Source organism: Balaenoptera borealis, assembly GCF_965194805.1.
Source record: "Balaenoptera borealis genome assembly, chromosome: 10".
Lineage (NCBI taxonomy): Eukaryota > Metazoa > Chordata > Mammalia > Artiodactyla > Balaenopteridae > Balaenoptera > Balaenoptera borealis.
The window spans coordinates 53365365-53380678 of NC_138874.1; the positions used below are offsets into that span (position 1 = coordinate 53365365).

At 38.5% G+C, this 15314-nt stretch overlaps 1 protein-coding gene across 5 annotated transcripts in view; it reads right to left on the reverse strand.

Annotated features, from left to right (window-relative positions):
• CTNNA3 (catenin alpha 3) overlaps positions 1–15314 on the reverse strand; it is a 1737547-nt gene that overhangs the window by 1375831 nt on the left and 346402 nt on the right. The gene's annotated exons all lie outside the window — the stretch shown is intronic.

The following is a 15314-nucleotide window of genomic DNA, read 5'->3' on the forward strand; positions in this document are numbered from 1 at the left end:
AACAGATGAGGCACAAACAGAGAAATGAAGAAAGATAATTAGAATACGTATGTGTATGTCAGTATATATGTAGGCATGTGTGTCAGTGTGCATGTGTAGTGTATGTATGTGTTTATGTGCAGCTGATCACAAGAATACAAGCAGAAAGAGGTCATCATTACATTGTTCTAGCTGATCTGTTGCAGAACAGGAACTGTGATAAAAACAGCAGCAAATAAAGTCAACTTAATTTTGATCAATATATAGTGACAACAATAGTTACATATCAATCCATTAATTCTCCAAAGATCTCAAATAACATGATAACAAAGCAAAAATGCTAACCCAATTAATCACACTGTTGCTGGCCAAAGGTAGCAGCATTACACTCCTGAGAGTATTCTGAAAATGTCAGTACAGCATTGTTCTATACCAAGATCTGTTGGCAGCCTGCAAGTGTATCTTTCCTTTAAAATATTGCCACCAAGCCATCCACATTAGAAAGGAAGAAGTAAAATTATCTGTTTGCAGATGACATTATCTTATATGTAGAAAACGTTAAAGATTCTAGAAAAAAAAAAACCTGTTAGAATTAATAAATTCACAAAAGTTACAGGATACAAAATCAACATACAAAAATCAGTTATATTTCTGTACATAACAATGAACAATCCACAAAGGAAATTAAGAAAACAACTTTATTTACAATAGCATCAAACACAGGCCCCCAGCTCACCCCAGGGCCTGCCAACCCCAATAGCCCCAGGTGGTGTCCCCAGCACGAGGATCCCAGTGGATTCTTGTGAACCCAGGCCCCCAACTGATCCCAGCACCTGCCAGATCCAGCAGCCCAGACAGCTCCTATAGCACCTGGCTCCCAATGGGCTCCTATAAACCCACACTCCCAGCATATCCTAGTGCTGGCCAGCTCCTGAGGCCTTCAGTGGCTCCTATGGCACCAGGCTCCCAATCAGGCCCCAAGAACTGAAGCTCCAGGCAGGAAACAGAGACTTCCAACCAAGGCCCACACAAAACCAACTACTGCAGATCCAGGTTTTCAACCCACCCCAGCACCAGGCCAGCTTCCATAACCCAGGCCTCCCAGTCAACCTCAGCACCAAGTTGGCCCCTGAGAACACAGAATCCAGACCAGACCCCGTGGACCCAGACTTCTATCCTTCCTCAGCACCGGGACAGCCCCCATGGCCCAAGCCCTGAGGCCAGCTCCTGAGACCCCAGGTTATACACCTACTCCCATGGACCCAGACTCCAGGCTCATCCCAAAGCCAAATTGGCCCACATTGTCAGAGTGGTCCCTTGACACCTGTTTAGTGCCTGAGGACCCAGAATCTACAACAACCCATGCAGACACAGGTATGAAGCCCATCATGGCAGACTCAAATTCCTGGCCTATCCTGGTGAATCCAGGCCCCAGGCCCACCCCTGTGGACCAGTCACCAGGCTGGTCCCCATGTACGCAAGCATCAGGCATGCTTACCTGCTGACCCAGGCAACAGAACTACCCCCAAGAACTCCAGGAGTAAGCCCACCCCACTCTCACCATTCCTATTCAACATAGTCCTGGAAGTTCTAGCCAGATTAATTAGGCAATCAATCAATCAAAGAAATAAAAAGTGTCCAGATTAGAAAGGAAGAAGTAAAGCTGCATCTGTTTGCAGATGATATGATCTCATATACGGAAAATCCTACGAATCTGTTAAAGTTACAGGATACAAAAACAACAAACTATCTGAAAAAGAAATAAAGGAATCAATCCTATTTACAACAGCATGAACAAAAATAAAATACTTAGGAATAAATGTAACCAAGGATGTGAAAGATCTGTACACTAAAAACTGTAAAACATTGATGAAAGAAACTGAAGAGTATACAAATAAATGGAAAGATCCTGTGCTCACAGACTGGAAGAATTAATACTGTTAAAATATCCATACTACCCAAAGTCATCTACAGATTCAGTGCGATCCATATCAAAATTCCAACAGCATTTTTCACAGACAGAAAAAACAATCCTAAAATTCATATGGAGCCTCAAAAGAACCCAAGTAGCCAAAGCAATCTTGAGAAAAAACAAAGTTGGAGGCATTTTACTTCCTGATTTCAAACTTTATTACAAAGCTATAGTAATCAAAACAATATGGAACTGGCCTAAAAACAGACATATAGACCAATGGAGCAGAATTGAGAGCCCCAAAATAAACCCACATATTTACAGTCAACTAATTTTTGACAAGGGTGCCAAGAATACTGAATGGGGAAAAGATATTATCTTCAATAAATGGTGTTAGACTATTCACATTAAAAAGAATGAAACTGGACTCCTATCTTACGCCACTCACAAAAATTAACTTGAAATGGATTAGACTTAAACATAAGACCTGAAACTGTTAAACTCCTAGAAGAAAACAGAGGAAAAATGCTCCTTGACATTGGTCTTGGCAATGATTTTTTCGATATGACACCAAAAACACGGGCAACAAAAGCAATTATAAACAAATGAGGCTACATCAAACTAAAAAGCTTCTGAACAACATAAGAAACAATCAGTAAAATGAAAGCTTCTGCACAACATAAGAAACAAACAGTAAAATGAAAAGGCAACCTATGGAATGGAAGAGAAAATTGCAAACCATCTATCTGATAAGGGGTTAATATCCAAAATAATAAGATTGTGTCTGAGTACACAACTCAATAGAAAAAAATCCAATTCAAAAATAGGCAGCGAATTTAAATAGACATGTTTCCAAAGAAGACATGCAAATGGCCAACAAGTACATGAAAAGATGATCAATATTACTAATCATCGGGAAATGTAAATCAAAACCACAATGAGATACCACTTCACACCTATTAGAATGGCTATTATCAAAAGAGACATCAAGTGTTGGCAAGGATGTGGAGAAAAAGGAACCCTTGTGCACTGTTGGTGGGAATGTAAATTGGTACAGCCACTATGGAAAACAATATGGAGGTTCCTCAAAAAATTAAAAATAGAACTACCATATGATCCAGCAATCCCAATTCTGAGTATATATCCAAAAGAATTAAAAGCACGATCTCAGAAGAGGAACCAAGATGGTGGAGTAGAAGGACATGCTCTCACTCCCTCTTGCGAGAACACCAGAATCACAACTAGCTGCTGGAACTCACCAAAAAAGACACCCCACATCCAAAGACAAAGGAGAAGCCACAATGAAATGGTAGGAGGGGTGCAATCACAGTAAAATCAAATCCCATAACTGCTGGGTGGGTGACTCACAGACTGGAGAACACTTATACCACAGAAGTCCACCCACTGGAGTGAAGGTTCTGAGCCCCACGTCAGGCTTCCCAACCTGGGGGTTCTGGAAACAGGAGGAGGAAATCCTAGAGAATCAGATGAAGGCTAGTGGGATTTGATTGCAGGACTTCGACAGGACTGGGGTAAACAGAAACTCCACTCTTGGAGGGCACACACAAAGTAGTGTGCACATAGGGACCCAGGGGAAGGAGCAGTGACCCCACAGGAGATTGAACCAGACCTACCTGCTAGTGTTGGAGGGTCTCCTGCAGAGGCGGGGGGGTTGGGGGTTGTGGCTCACCTTGGGGACAAAGACACTGACAGCAAAAGTTCTGGGAAGTATTCCTTGGTATGAGCCCTCCCAGAGTCTGTCATTAGCCCCACCAAAGAGCCCAGTTGGGCTCCAGTGTTGGGTTGCCTCAGCCCAAACAACCAACAGGGAGGGAACCCAGCACCACCCATCAACAGTCAAGTGGATTAAAGTTTTACTGAGCTCTGCCCACCAGAGCAACAGTCAGCTCTACCCACCACCAGTCCCTCCCATCAAGCTTCTTAGATAGCCTCATCCACCAGAGGGCAGAGAGCAGAAGCAAGAAGAACTACAATCCTGCAGCCTGTGGAACAAAAACCACATCCACAGAAAGATAGACAAGATGAAAATGAAGAGGGCTATGTACCAGATGAAGGAACAAGATAAAACCCCAGAAAAATAATTAAATGAAGTGGAGATAGGCAACCTTCCAGAAAAAGAATTCAGAATAATGATAGTGAACATGATCCAGGACCTCGGAAAAACAATGGAGGCAAAGATCTAGAAGATGCAAGAAATGTTTAACAAAGACCTAGAAGAATTAAAGAACAAATAAACAGAGATGAACAATACAATAACTGAAATGAAAAATACACTAGAAGGAATCAATAGCAGAATAACTGAGGCAGAAGAACGGATAAGTGACCTGCAAGACAGAATGGTGGAATTCACTGCTGCGGAACAGAATAAAGAAAAAAAAATGAAAAGAAATGAAGACAGCCTAAGAGACCTCTGGGACAACATTAAACACAACAACATTCGCATTACAGGGGTCCCAGAAGGAGAAGAGAGAGAGAAAGGACCAGGGAAAATATTGGAGGAGACTATAGTCAAAAACTTCCCTAACATGGGAAAGGAAATAGCCACCCAAGTTGAGAAAGTGCAGCGAGTCCCATACAGGATAAACCCAAGGAGAACCACGCCAAGACACATAGTAATCAAATTGGCAAAAATTAAAGACAAAGAAAAATTATTGAAAGCAGCAAGGGAAAAATGACAAATAACATACAAGGGAACTCCCATAAGGTTAACAGCTGATTTCTCAGCAGAAACTCTACAAGTCAGAAGGGAGTGGCGTGATATACTTAAAAGTGATGAAAGGGAAGAACCTACAACCAAGATTGCTCTACCCGGCAAGGATCTCATTCAGATTCAATGGAGAAATCAAAAGCTTTACAGACAAGTAAAGGCTAAGAGAATTCAGCACCACCAAACCAGCTCTACAACAAATGCTAAAGGAACTTCTTTAAGTGCGAAACACAAGAGAAGAAAAGGATATACAAAAACAAACGCAAAACAATTAAGAAAATGGTCATAGGAACATACATATCGATAATTACCTTAAACATGAATGGATTAAATGCTCCAACCAAAAGACACAGGCTTCCTGAATGGATACAAAAACAAGATCCACATATATGCTGTCTGGAAGAGACCCACTTCAGACCTAAGGACACATACAGGTTGAAAGTGAGGGGATGGAATAAGATATTCCATGCAAATGGAAATCAAAAGAAAGCTGGAGTAGCTATACTCATATCAGATAAAATAGACTTTAAAATAAAGAATGTTACAAGAGACAAGGAAGGACACTACAAAATTATCAAGGGATCAATCCAAGAAGAAGATATAACAATTATAAATATATATGCACCCAACATAGGAGCACCTCAATACATAAGGCAACTGCTAACAGCTATAAAAGAGGAAATCGACAGTAACACAATAATAGGGGGGGACTTTAACACCTCACTTACACCAATGGACAAATCATCCAAAATGAAAATAAATAAGGAAATAAGCTTTAAATGACACAATAGACCAGATAGATTTAATTGATATTTATAGGACATTCTATCCAAAAACAGCAGATTACACTTTCTTCTCAACTGTGCACGGAACATTCTCCAGGATAGATCACATCTTGGGTCACAAATGAAGCCTCAGTAAATTTAAGAAAATTGAAATCGTATCAAGCATCTTTTCTGACTACAACGCTATGAGATTAGAAAGGAATTACAGGGAAAAACATGTAAAAAACACAAACACATGGAGGCTAAACAATACGTTACTAAATAACCAAGAGATCACTAAAGAAATCAAAGAGGAGATCAAAAAAATACACAGAGACAAATGACAATGAAAACACGATGATCCAAAACCTATGGGATGCAGCAAAAGCATTTCTAAGAGGGAAGTTTATAGCTATACAAGCCTATCTCAAGAAACAAGAAAAATCTCAAGTAAACAATCTAACCTTACACCTAAAGGAACTAGAGAAAGAAGAACAAACAAAACCCAGAGTAAGCAGAAGGAAAGAAATCATAAAGATCAGATCAGAAATAAATGAAAAAGAAATGAAGACAACAATAGCAAAGATCAATAAAACTAAAAGCTGGTTCTTTGAGAAGATAAACAAAATTGATAAACCACTATCCAGACTCATCAAGAAAAAGAGGGAGAAGACTCAAATCAATAAAATTAGAAATGAAAAAGGAGAAGTTACAAGACACCGCAGAAATACAAAGCATCCTAAGAGACTACTACAAGCAACTCTATGCCAATAAAATGGACAACCTGGAAGAAATGGACAAATTCTTAGAAAGGTATAACCTTCCAAGACTGAACGAGGAAGAAATAGAAAATATGGACAGACCAAACACAAGTAATGAAATTGAAACTGTGATTAAAAATCTTCCAACAAACAAAAGTCCAGGACCAGATGGCTTCACAGGTAATTCTATGAAACATTTAGAGAACAGCTAAGACTCATCCTTCTCAAACTCTTCTAAAAAACTGTGGAGGAAGGAACACTCCCAAACTCATTCTATGAGGCCACCATCACCCTGACACCAAAATCAGACAAAGACACTACAAAAAAAGAAAATTACAGACCAATATCACTGATGAATATAGATGCAAAAATCCTCAACAAAATACTAGCAAACAGAATCCAACAACACATTAAAAGGATCACACACCACGATCAAGTGGGATTTACCCCAGGGATGCAAGGATTCTTCAATATATGCAAATCAATGTCATACACCATATTAACAAACTGAGGAATAAAAAACATATGATCATCTCAATAGAAGCAGAAAAAGCTTTTGACAAAATTCAACACCCATTTATGATAAAAACCCTCCAGGAAGTAGGCACAGAGGGAACTTACCTCAACATAATAAAGGCCATATATGACAAACCACAGACAACATCATTCTCAATGAAAAACTGAAACCATTTCCACTAAGATCAGGAACAAGACAAGGTTGCCCACTCTCACCAGTTATTCAACATAGTTTTGGAAGTTTTAGCCACAGCAATCAGAGAAGAAAAAGAAATAAAAGGAATCCAAACTGGAAAAGAAGAAGTAAAACTGTCACTGTTTGCAGATGACATGATATTATACATAGAGAACCTTAAAGATGCTACCAGAAAACTACTAGAACTAATCAATATATTTGGTAAAGTAGCAGGAAACAAAATTAATGCACAGAAATCTCTTTCATTCTTACACACTAACAATGAAAAATCTGAAAGAGAAATTAAGGAAACACTCCCGTTTACCATTGCAACAAAAAGAAAAAAATACCTAGGAATAAACCTACCTAAGGAGACAAAAGACCTGTATGCAGCAAATTATAAGACACTGATGAAAGAAATTAAAGATGATATGAATAGATGGAGAGATATACCATCTTCTTGGATTGGAAGAATCAACATTGTGAAAATGACTATACTACCCAGAGCAATCTAAAGATTCAGTGCAATCCCTATCAAACTACGAAGGGCATTTTTCACAGAACTAGAACAAAAAATTTCACAATTTGTATGGAAACACAAAAGACTCCGAATAGCCAAATCAATCCTGAGAAAGAAAAACGGAGCTGGAGGATTCAGCCTCCCTGACGTCAGACTATACTACAAAGCTACAGTAATTAAGACAGTATGGTACTGGCACAAAAACACAAATATAGATCAACGGAACAGGATAGAAAGCCCAGAGATAAACCCACACACACATGGTCACCTTATCTTTGATAAAGGAGGCAACAATATACAATGGAGAAAAGACAGCCTCTTCAATAAGTGGTGCTGCGAAAACTGGACAGCTACATGTAAGAGAATGAAATTAGAGCACTCCCTAACACCATACACAAACATAAACTCAAAATGGATTAGAGACCTAAAGGTAAGACCAGACACTATAAAACTCTTAGAGGAAAACATATGGAGAACACTCTTTGACATAAATCACAGCAAGATCTTTTTTGATTCACCTCCTAGAGTAATGGAAATAAAAACAAAAATAAACAAATGGGACCTAATGAAACTTAAAAGCTTTTGCAAAGCAAAGGAAACTACAAACAAGACGAAAAGACAACCCTTAGAATGGGAGAAAATAATTGCAAACAAATCAACGGACAAAGGGTTAATCTCCAAAATATATAAACAGCTCATGCAGCTCAATATTAAAAAAACAAACAACCCAATCCAAAAATGGGCAGAAGACCTAAACAGACATTTCTCCAAAGAAGACATACAGATGGCGAAGAGCACATAAAAAGCTGCCCAACATCACTGATTATTAGAGAAATGCAAATCAAAACTACAATGAAGGGCTTCCCTGGTGGCGCAGTGGTTGAGAATCTGCCTGCCAATGCAGGGGACACGGGTTCGAGCCCTGGTCTGGGACGATCCCACATGCCGCGGAGCAACTAAGCCCGTGAGCCACAATTACTGAGCCTGCGCGTCTGGAGCCTGTGCTCTGCAGCGAGAGAGACCGCAACAGTGAGAGGCCCGCGCACCGCGATGAGGAGTGGCCCCCACTCACCGCAACTGGAGAGAGCCCTTGCGCAGAAACGAAGACCCAACACAGCCAAAAATAAATAAATAAAAAATTTAAAAAAAAACAAACTACAATGAAGTATCTCCTCACACCAGTTAGAATGGGCATCATCAGAAAATCTACAAACAATAAATGCTGGAGAGGGTGTGGAGAAAAGGGAACCCTCTTACACTGTTGGTGGGAACGTAAATTGATACAGCCAATATGGAGAACAGTATGGAGGTTCCTTAAAAAACTAAAAATAGGGCTTCCCTAGTGGCGCAGTGGTTAAGAATCCACCTGCCAATGCAGGGGACACGGGTTTGAGCCCTGGTCTGGGAAGATCCCACATGCCGCAGAGCAACTAGGCCCGTGAGCCACAATTACTGAGCCTGTGCGTCTGGAGCCTGTGCTCCGCAACAAGAGAGGATGCGATAGTGGGAGGCCCATGCACCGCGATGAAGAGTGGCCCTCGATTGCCACAACTGGAGAAAGCCCTCGCACAGAAACGAAGGCCCAACACAGCCAAAAATAAATAAATAAACAAACAAACAAACAAACAAATAAATAAGAATAGAATTACCATATGACCCTGCAGTCCTACTACTGGGCATATACCCAGAGAAAACCATAATTCAAAAAGAGTTATGCACCCCAATGTTCATTGCAGCACTATTTACAATAGCCAAGTCATGGAAGCAACCTAAATGTCCATCGCCAGACGAATGGATAAAGAAGATGTGGTACATATATGCAATGGAGTATTACTCAGCCATAAAAAGGAATGAAACTGGATCCTTTGTAGAGATGTGGATGAATCTAGAGACTGTCATATAGAGCGAAGTAAGTCAGAAAGAGAAAAACAAATATCATATATTAACGCATGTATGTGGAACCTAGAAAAATGGTACAGATGAACCAGCTTGCAGGGGAGAAATTGAGATACAGATGTAGAGAACAAACGAATGGACACCAGGGGGGAAAGTGGTGGGGGGGGGGGAGAAAAAAAATTAGAATGTTTAACCATAATATTTAGCAACTCAAAATCACTAGAATAAAATAAATATTTTGCTTTAATGAAAATGTAAAAAAAAAAAAAGATAAACAGGTTCTGGGTATTGAATACATAGCATCTTGACTACCTTTAACAATACTGTATTATATATTTAAAAGTTGGTAATCTTTAAGATGTGATCTTAAAAGTTCTCATCACAAGAGAGAATAAAAATTTGTAACTATGTGGAAAAAAAAAATCAAACACCTGACAAAACTAATTGATAGTGACCAAAAGCATACCTTGGTTTCCTGTGGCCAGGACTGGGGAGGGAGTTGACTGCAAAGAGGCATAAGGGAACTTTCTGGAGTGAGGGAAATAGTTTGTATTTTGGTTGTGGTGGCTACATGTCTCAAAACTCATTCAACCATTAAAATGAGTAGATTTCATTGTATGCAAATTATATCTCAAGAAAACTGATTTTTAAAAAATCAAATGCCTGGAAAAGCACATTCTCAGTCATATATCTGACTCTGACTAAGTGTCTAAGAGAAAAAGAACATCAGAAGACTTTTAAAAAGAATCTTGCATGAATAAACAAAGCAAGGAAAGCATAGAACTATCCTATAGTCTTAAGGAACAATGTGTTCTAGAAGAGTAAATTTTATAGAATATTCAAGCTTACGTTTCATAAAACCTCCTATTTTTCTAACTCATTTCCCCTAGCATCCCCATCCCAATTTTCTTTCTACCTCACTGGGTCACTGAATCCATCAATCCTGTTACACATGAGTAAGACACACACACACACACACACACACACACACACTACCCCACCACCAACACACTACATCCCCATCCCATGTCGTGCCTTAACTTGGATTTTAGGAGCTGATTTTTCTAAGAGTTATGCCTAAAAGGTTTTTGAACAAAAGATTTAAATTATATTTGAGGAAAATTATTAAGGGTCTTGTGGTTTTCACTGGAGCCCCCATTCAGAAAAAGGGACTAGAGAAGAAACAACTGAACTGAGTATTGACCAAGTTGACAAAATGAGGAAGAGCATTCTAGGCAGTGGGAGGAGAATACACCAACAAAAGAAATAGCTCAATGTATCAAGGAATTGTAAGCAGTCAATTTGGCTGGAAATTGTGAGAGGAGAAGAGGAGGCTGGGCAAGCATATGTCAAAGAAAGGGCTTTGAAGTCTGAAGTGCTATGGTCATTGATTCTGTGACAACAAAACCTGGGTTTTGCTTACTGGTATAGCCCTAGGCCCTAACAAATAATGCCCTAGCAAATAGTGAATGCTCACTAACTATTTGACAAATGAATGACCATATGGATAGATAGGTGGATAAATACGTGACTTAAACTGTGAAGGGTCTAGTATATTATGGTAAAGAATCTGGGCTTTGGTCTAAAATTCAGATTAACCAACAATGGTGATAGGTGGCCATTTATGAAGTATGTCACAAGTAATTTGTAAGTAATGAAAGTCAAAGTACTGCAATTTGCAAATGATTTATTTTTTAAACATAAATAAGAACCTGTTCAGGATTACCTTATAATATTACCCTCATGTTCATTCCAATATAGTTTATTGAGTACAAGAATAAAAAATGGAATTTTAGCTAGTCTGCCAGTAACTGCACATAATCTATAGCCTATCTACGTTAAGTCATGTTTGTTAGCAAATCACCACTGGTAAACTATCAATAACCATGGCAGTTATAAATTACTGAAGCCTGTACTTCCTAAAAATACACTTTGGAGTTTTGTTAAAATTGGGGTATACTCACTGCAGTATATTAGGCATGTGAATATTATCCATCATGAGACACTAGTGAAGGCACCAGTCATTGTATAATTTCAAGAAAAAGACTGATATTATATAATTAGTCCTAGAAAAAAATCATTTTTGTGACAAAGTAGATGAGTGGAATATATGAGACCTAAGACAGGAGAGTGTGACAAAACTATAGGAGAGACATGGAGAAAGTCTGAACTAAAGTAGTAGCAATGGATATGCAGGAAAGAATGATAATAAAAGTATACAGGCAGTAAAATCAACAGACTTATGCATCAATCAGACATGCTAGTTTGGGTAAAGTGGCTTGGCTTGAACAACAGGGTCCAAAATAGAACCTGGGTAGGATATAAAAGAGGAGAGTAACAATAGGGAGGAAAGATAATAAGTTCCATAGTAGGCATGTTGGATTGGATACAAGGATACCAAACTTAAAGAGGTCTAGAATACAGGTCCCAATTAAGAACCCAGGCAGAGAGATGGTGGATGGACTAACCTAGGAAGAGTGTGTGTGTGGAGTTAGAAAAAGAGAAAGTCAGACAGAACTTGGGGAGAAACACACATTCTTAAGGGCTAGGACAAGTAATAGAAAAACCAAAAAGAAGGTGCACATAGAATCACAGACCATGAGTTCCTCCAAGGATAGTTCCCATTTGTGCAATTTCTGGCACAGTACAGTTACTTGGTAATTATAGTGAATAATTAGAAAGCAAAAACTACAAAGGAACTATAGAGATCATCTACAGCAGGGCTGGGAAACAAGTTTCAGTTCAAGACTAACTGCAGTCAATTGCATATGACTATCTATTTAGAAAACCATTTCAATAAAGATTTTGAGGTCAAGCCTGGGCTCCAAAGGAAAGTTGTGGGCCCACAACTATTATGTACTGTTAAAGCCATGGGCTCAGGAGGGGAGAAAGAATCCCTCATGGGTCACATATTGCCACCATGGATACTTCGTTTTTATTACATAAAATTTACTACATGTTTCATTTTTTATTATAAAATTTTAACTTTGAAAATAATAAAACTTCATGGTAACATCAAATGACACAAGAATAAAGAAATTATTAATAATTTCCACCAAACTGCTCTAGTCTCATTTCTCTCAGGTAACCAACATCCATAAACAGAAAAATGTTTTCCATTTATTTTCTTACTCCTTTTTCTTGCTCATCTGTATATACAAATACAAAGTGTTTTCTTTGTTGTTTTTAATATCTTTGTTTTTAATATCTTTGTTTTTCTTTGTTTTTAATATCTTTATTGGAGTATAACAGATTGACATTGTTGTGTTAGTTGCTGCTGTTTAACAAAGTGAATCAGCTATACGTATACATATATCCCCATACTCCCTCCCTCTTGCATCTCTCTCCCACACTCCCTACCCCACCCCTCTAGGTGGACACAAAGCACCGAGCTGATCTCCCTGTGCTATGCAGCTGCTTCCCACTACCTATCTATTTTACATTTGGTAGTGTATATATGTCAATGCAACTCTCTCACTTCGCCCCAGCTTACCCGTCCCCCACCTGGTGTCCTCAAGTCTATTCTCTACGTCTGCGTTTGTATTCCTGTCCTGCCCCTAGGTTCTTCAGAAACATTTTTTTTTAACTTCCATATATATGTGTTACCATACGGTATTTGTTCTCTTTCTGACTTACTTCATTCTGCATGACAGTCTCTAGGTCCATCCACCTCACTACAAATAACTCAATTTCATTTCCTTTTATGGATGAGTAATATTCCATTGAATATATGTGCCACATCTTCTTTATCCATTCATCTGTTGATGGACACTTAGGTTGCTTCCATGTCCTGGCTATTGTAAATAGAGCTGCAATGAACATTGTGGTACATGACTCTTTGAATTATGGTTTTCTCACGGTATATGCCCAGTAGTGGGATTGCTGGGTCATACGGTAATTCTATTTGTAGTTTTTTAACAAACCTCCGTATTGTTCTCCATAGAGGCTGTATCAATTTACATTTCCACCAACAGTGTAAGAGGGTTCCCTTTTCTCCACACCCTCTCCAGCATGTATTGTTTGTAGATTTTCTGATGATGCCCATTCTAACTGGTGTGAGGAGATACTTCATTGTAGTTTTGATTTGCACTTTGTTGAGCATTCTTTCATGTGTTTGTTAGCAATCTATATATCTTCTTTGGAGAAATCTCTATTTACGTCTTCTGCCCATTTTTGGATTGGGTTGTTTGTTTTTGTGATATTCAGCTGCATGAGCTGCTTGTAAATATTGGAGATTAATCCTTTGTCAGTTGTTTCATTTGCAAATATTTTCTCCCATTCTGAGGGTTGTCTTTTTGTCTTGTTTATGCTTTCCTTTGCTGTGCAAAAGCTTTTAAGTTTCATTAGGTCCCATTTGTTTATTTTTATTTTTATTTCCATTTCTCTAGGAGGTGGGTCAAAAGAGATCTTGCTCTGATTTATGTCATGGAGTGTTCTGCCTATGCTTTCCTCTAAGAGTTTTATAGTGTCTGGCCTTACATTTAGGTCCTTAATCCATTTTGAGTTTATTTTTGTGTATGGTGTTAGGGAGTGTTCTAATTTCATTCTTTTACATGTAGTTGTCCGTTTTCCCAGCACCACTTATTGAAGAGGCTGTCTTTTCTCCATTGTATATTCTTGCCTCCTTTATCAAAAATAAGGTGACTATATGTGTGTGGGTTTATCTCTGGACTTTCTATCCTGTTCCATTGATCTATATTTCTGTTTTTGTGCCAGTACCATACAGTCTTGATTACTGTTGCTTTGTAGTATAGTCTGAAGTCAGGGAGCTTGATTCCTCCAGCTTTGTTTTTCTTTCTCAAGATAGCTTTGGCTATTCGGGGTCTTTTGTGTTTCCATACAAATTTTGATAATTTTTGTTCTAGTTCTGTGAAAAATGCCCTTGGTAGTTTGATAGGTATTGCATTGAATCTGTAGATTGCTCTGGGTAGTATAGTCATTTTCACAATGATGATTCTTCCAATCCAAGAACATGGTATATCTCTCCATTTGTTTGTATCATCTTTAATTTCTTTCATCAGTGTCTTAGAGTTTTCTGCATACAGGTCTTTTGTCTCCTTAGGTAGGTTTATTCCTAGGTATTTAATTCTTTTTGTTGCAATGTCAAATGGGAGCTTTTCCTTAATTTCTCTTACAGATTATTCGTTGTTAGTGTATAAGAATGCAAGAGATTTCTGTGCATTAATTTTGTATTCTGCTACTTTAAACTTCATTGATTACCTCTAGTAGTTTTCTGGTAGCATCTTTAGGATTCTCTATGTACAGTATCATGTCCTCTGCAAACAGAGACAGTTTTACTTCTTCTTTTCTGATTTGGATTCCTCTTTTTTCTTTTCCTTCTCTGATTGCCACGGCTAAAACTTCCAAAGCTATGTTGAAAAATAGTGGTGAGAGTGGGCATCCTTGTCTTGTTCCTGATCTTAGTGGAAATGTTTTCAGTTTTTCACAATTGAGAACGATGTTGTCTGTGGTTTGTCATATATGGCCTTTATTATGTTGAGGTAAGTTCCCTCTGTGTCTATTTTCTGGAGAGTTTTTATCATAAATGGGTGCTGAATTTAGTTGAAAGGTTTTTCTGCATCTACTGAGATTATCATATGGTTTTTATCCTTCAATTTGTTAATATGGTGTATCACATTGATTGATTTGCATATACTGAAGAATCCTTGCATTTCTGGGATAAACCCCACTTGATCATGGTGTATGATCCTTTGAATGTGCTGTTGGATTCTGTGTGCTAGTATTTTGTTGAGGATTTTTGCATCTATGTTCATCAGCGTTATTGGCCTGTAGTTTCCTTTCTTTGTGACATCTATCTCTGATTTTGGTATCAGGGTGATGGTGGCCTCGTAGAATGAGTTTGGGAATGTTCCTCCCTCTGCTATATTTTGGAAGAGTTTGAGAAGGATAGGTGATAGCTCTTCTCTAAATGTTTGACAGAATTCGCCTGTGAAGCCATCTGGTCCTGGGCTATTGTTTGTTGGAAGATTTTTAATTACAGTTTCAATTTCAGTGCTTGTGATTGGTCTGTTTAAATGTTCTATTTCTTCCTGGTTCAATCTC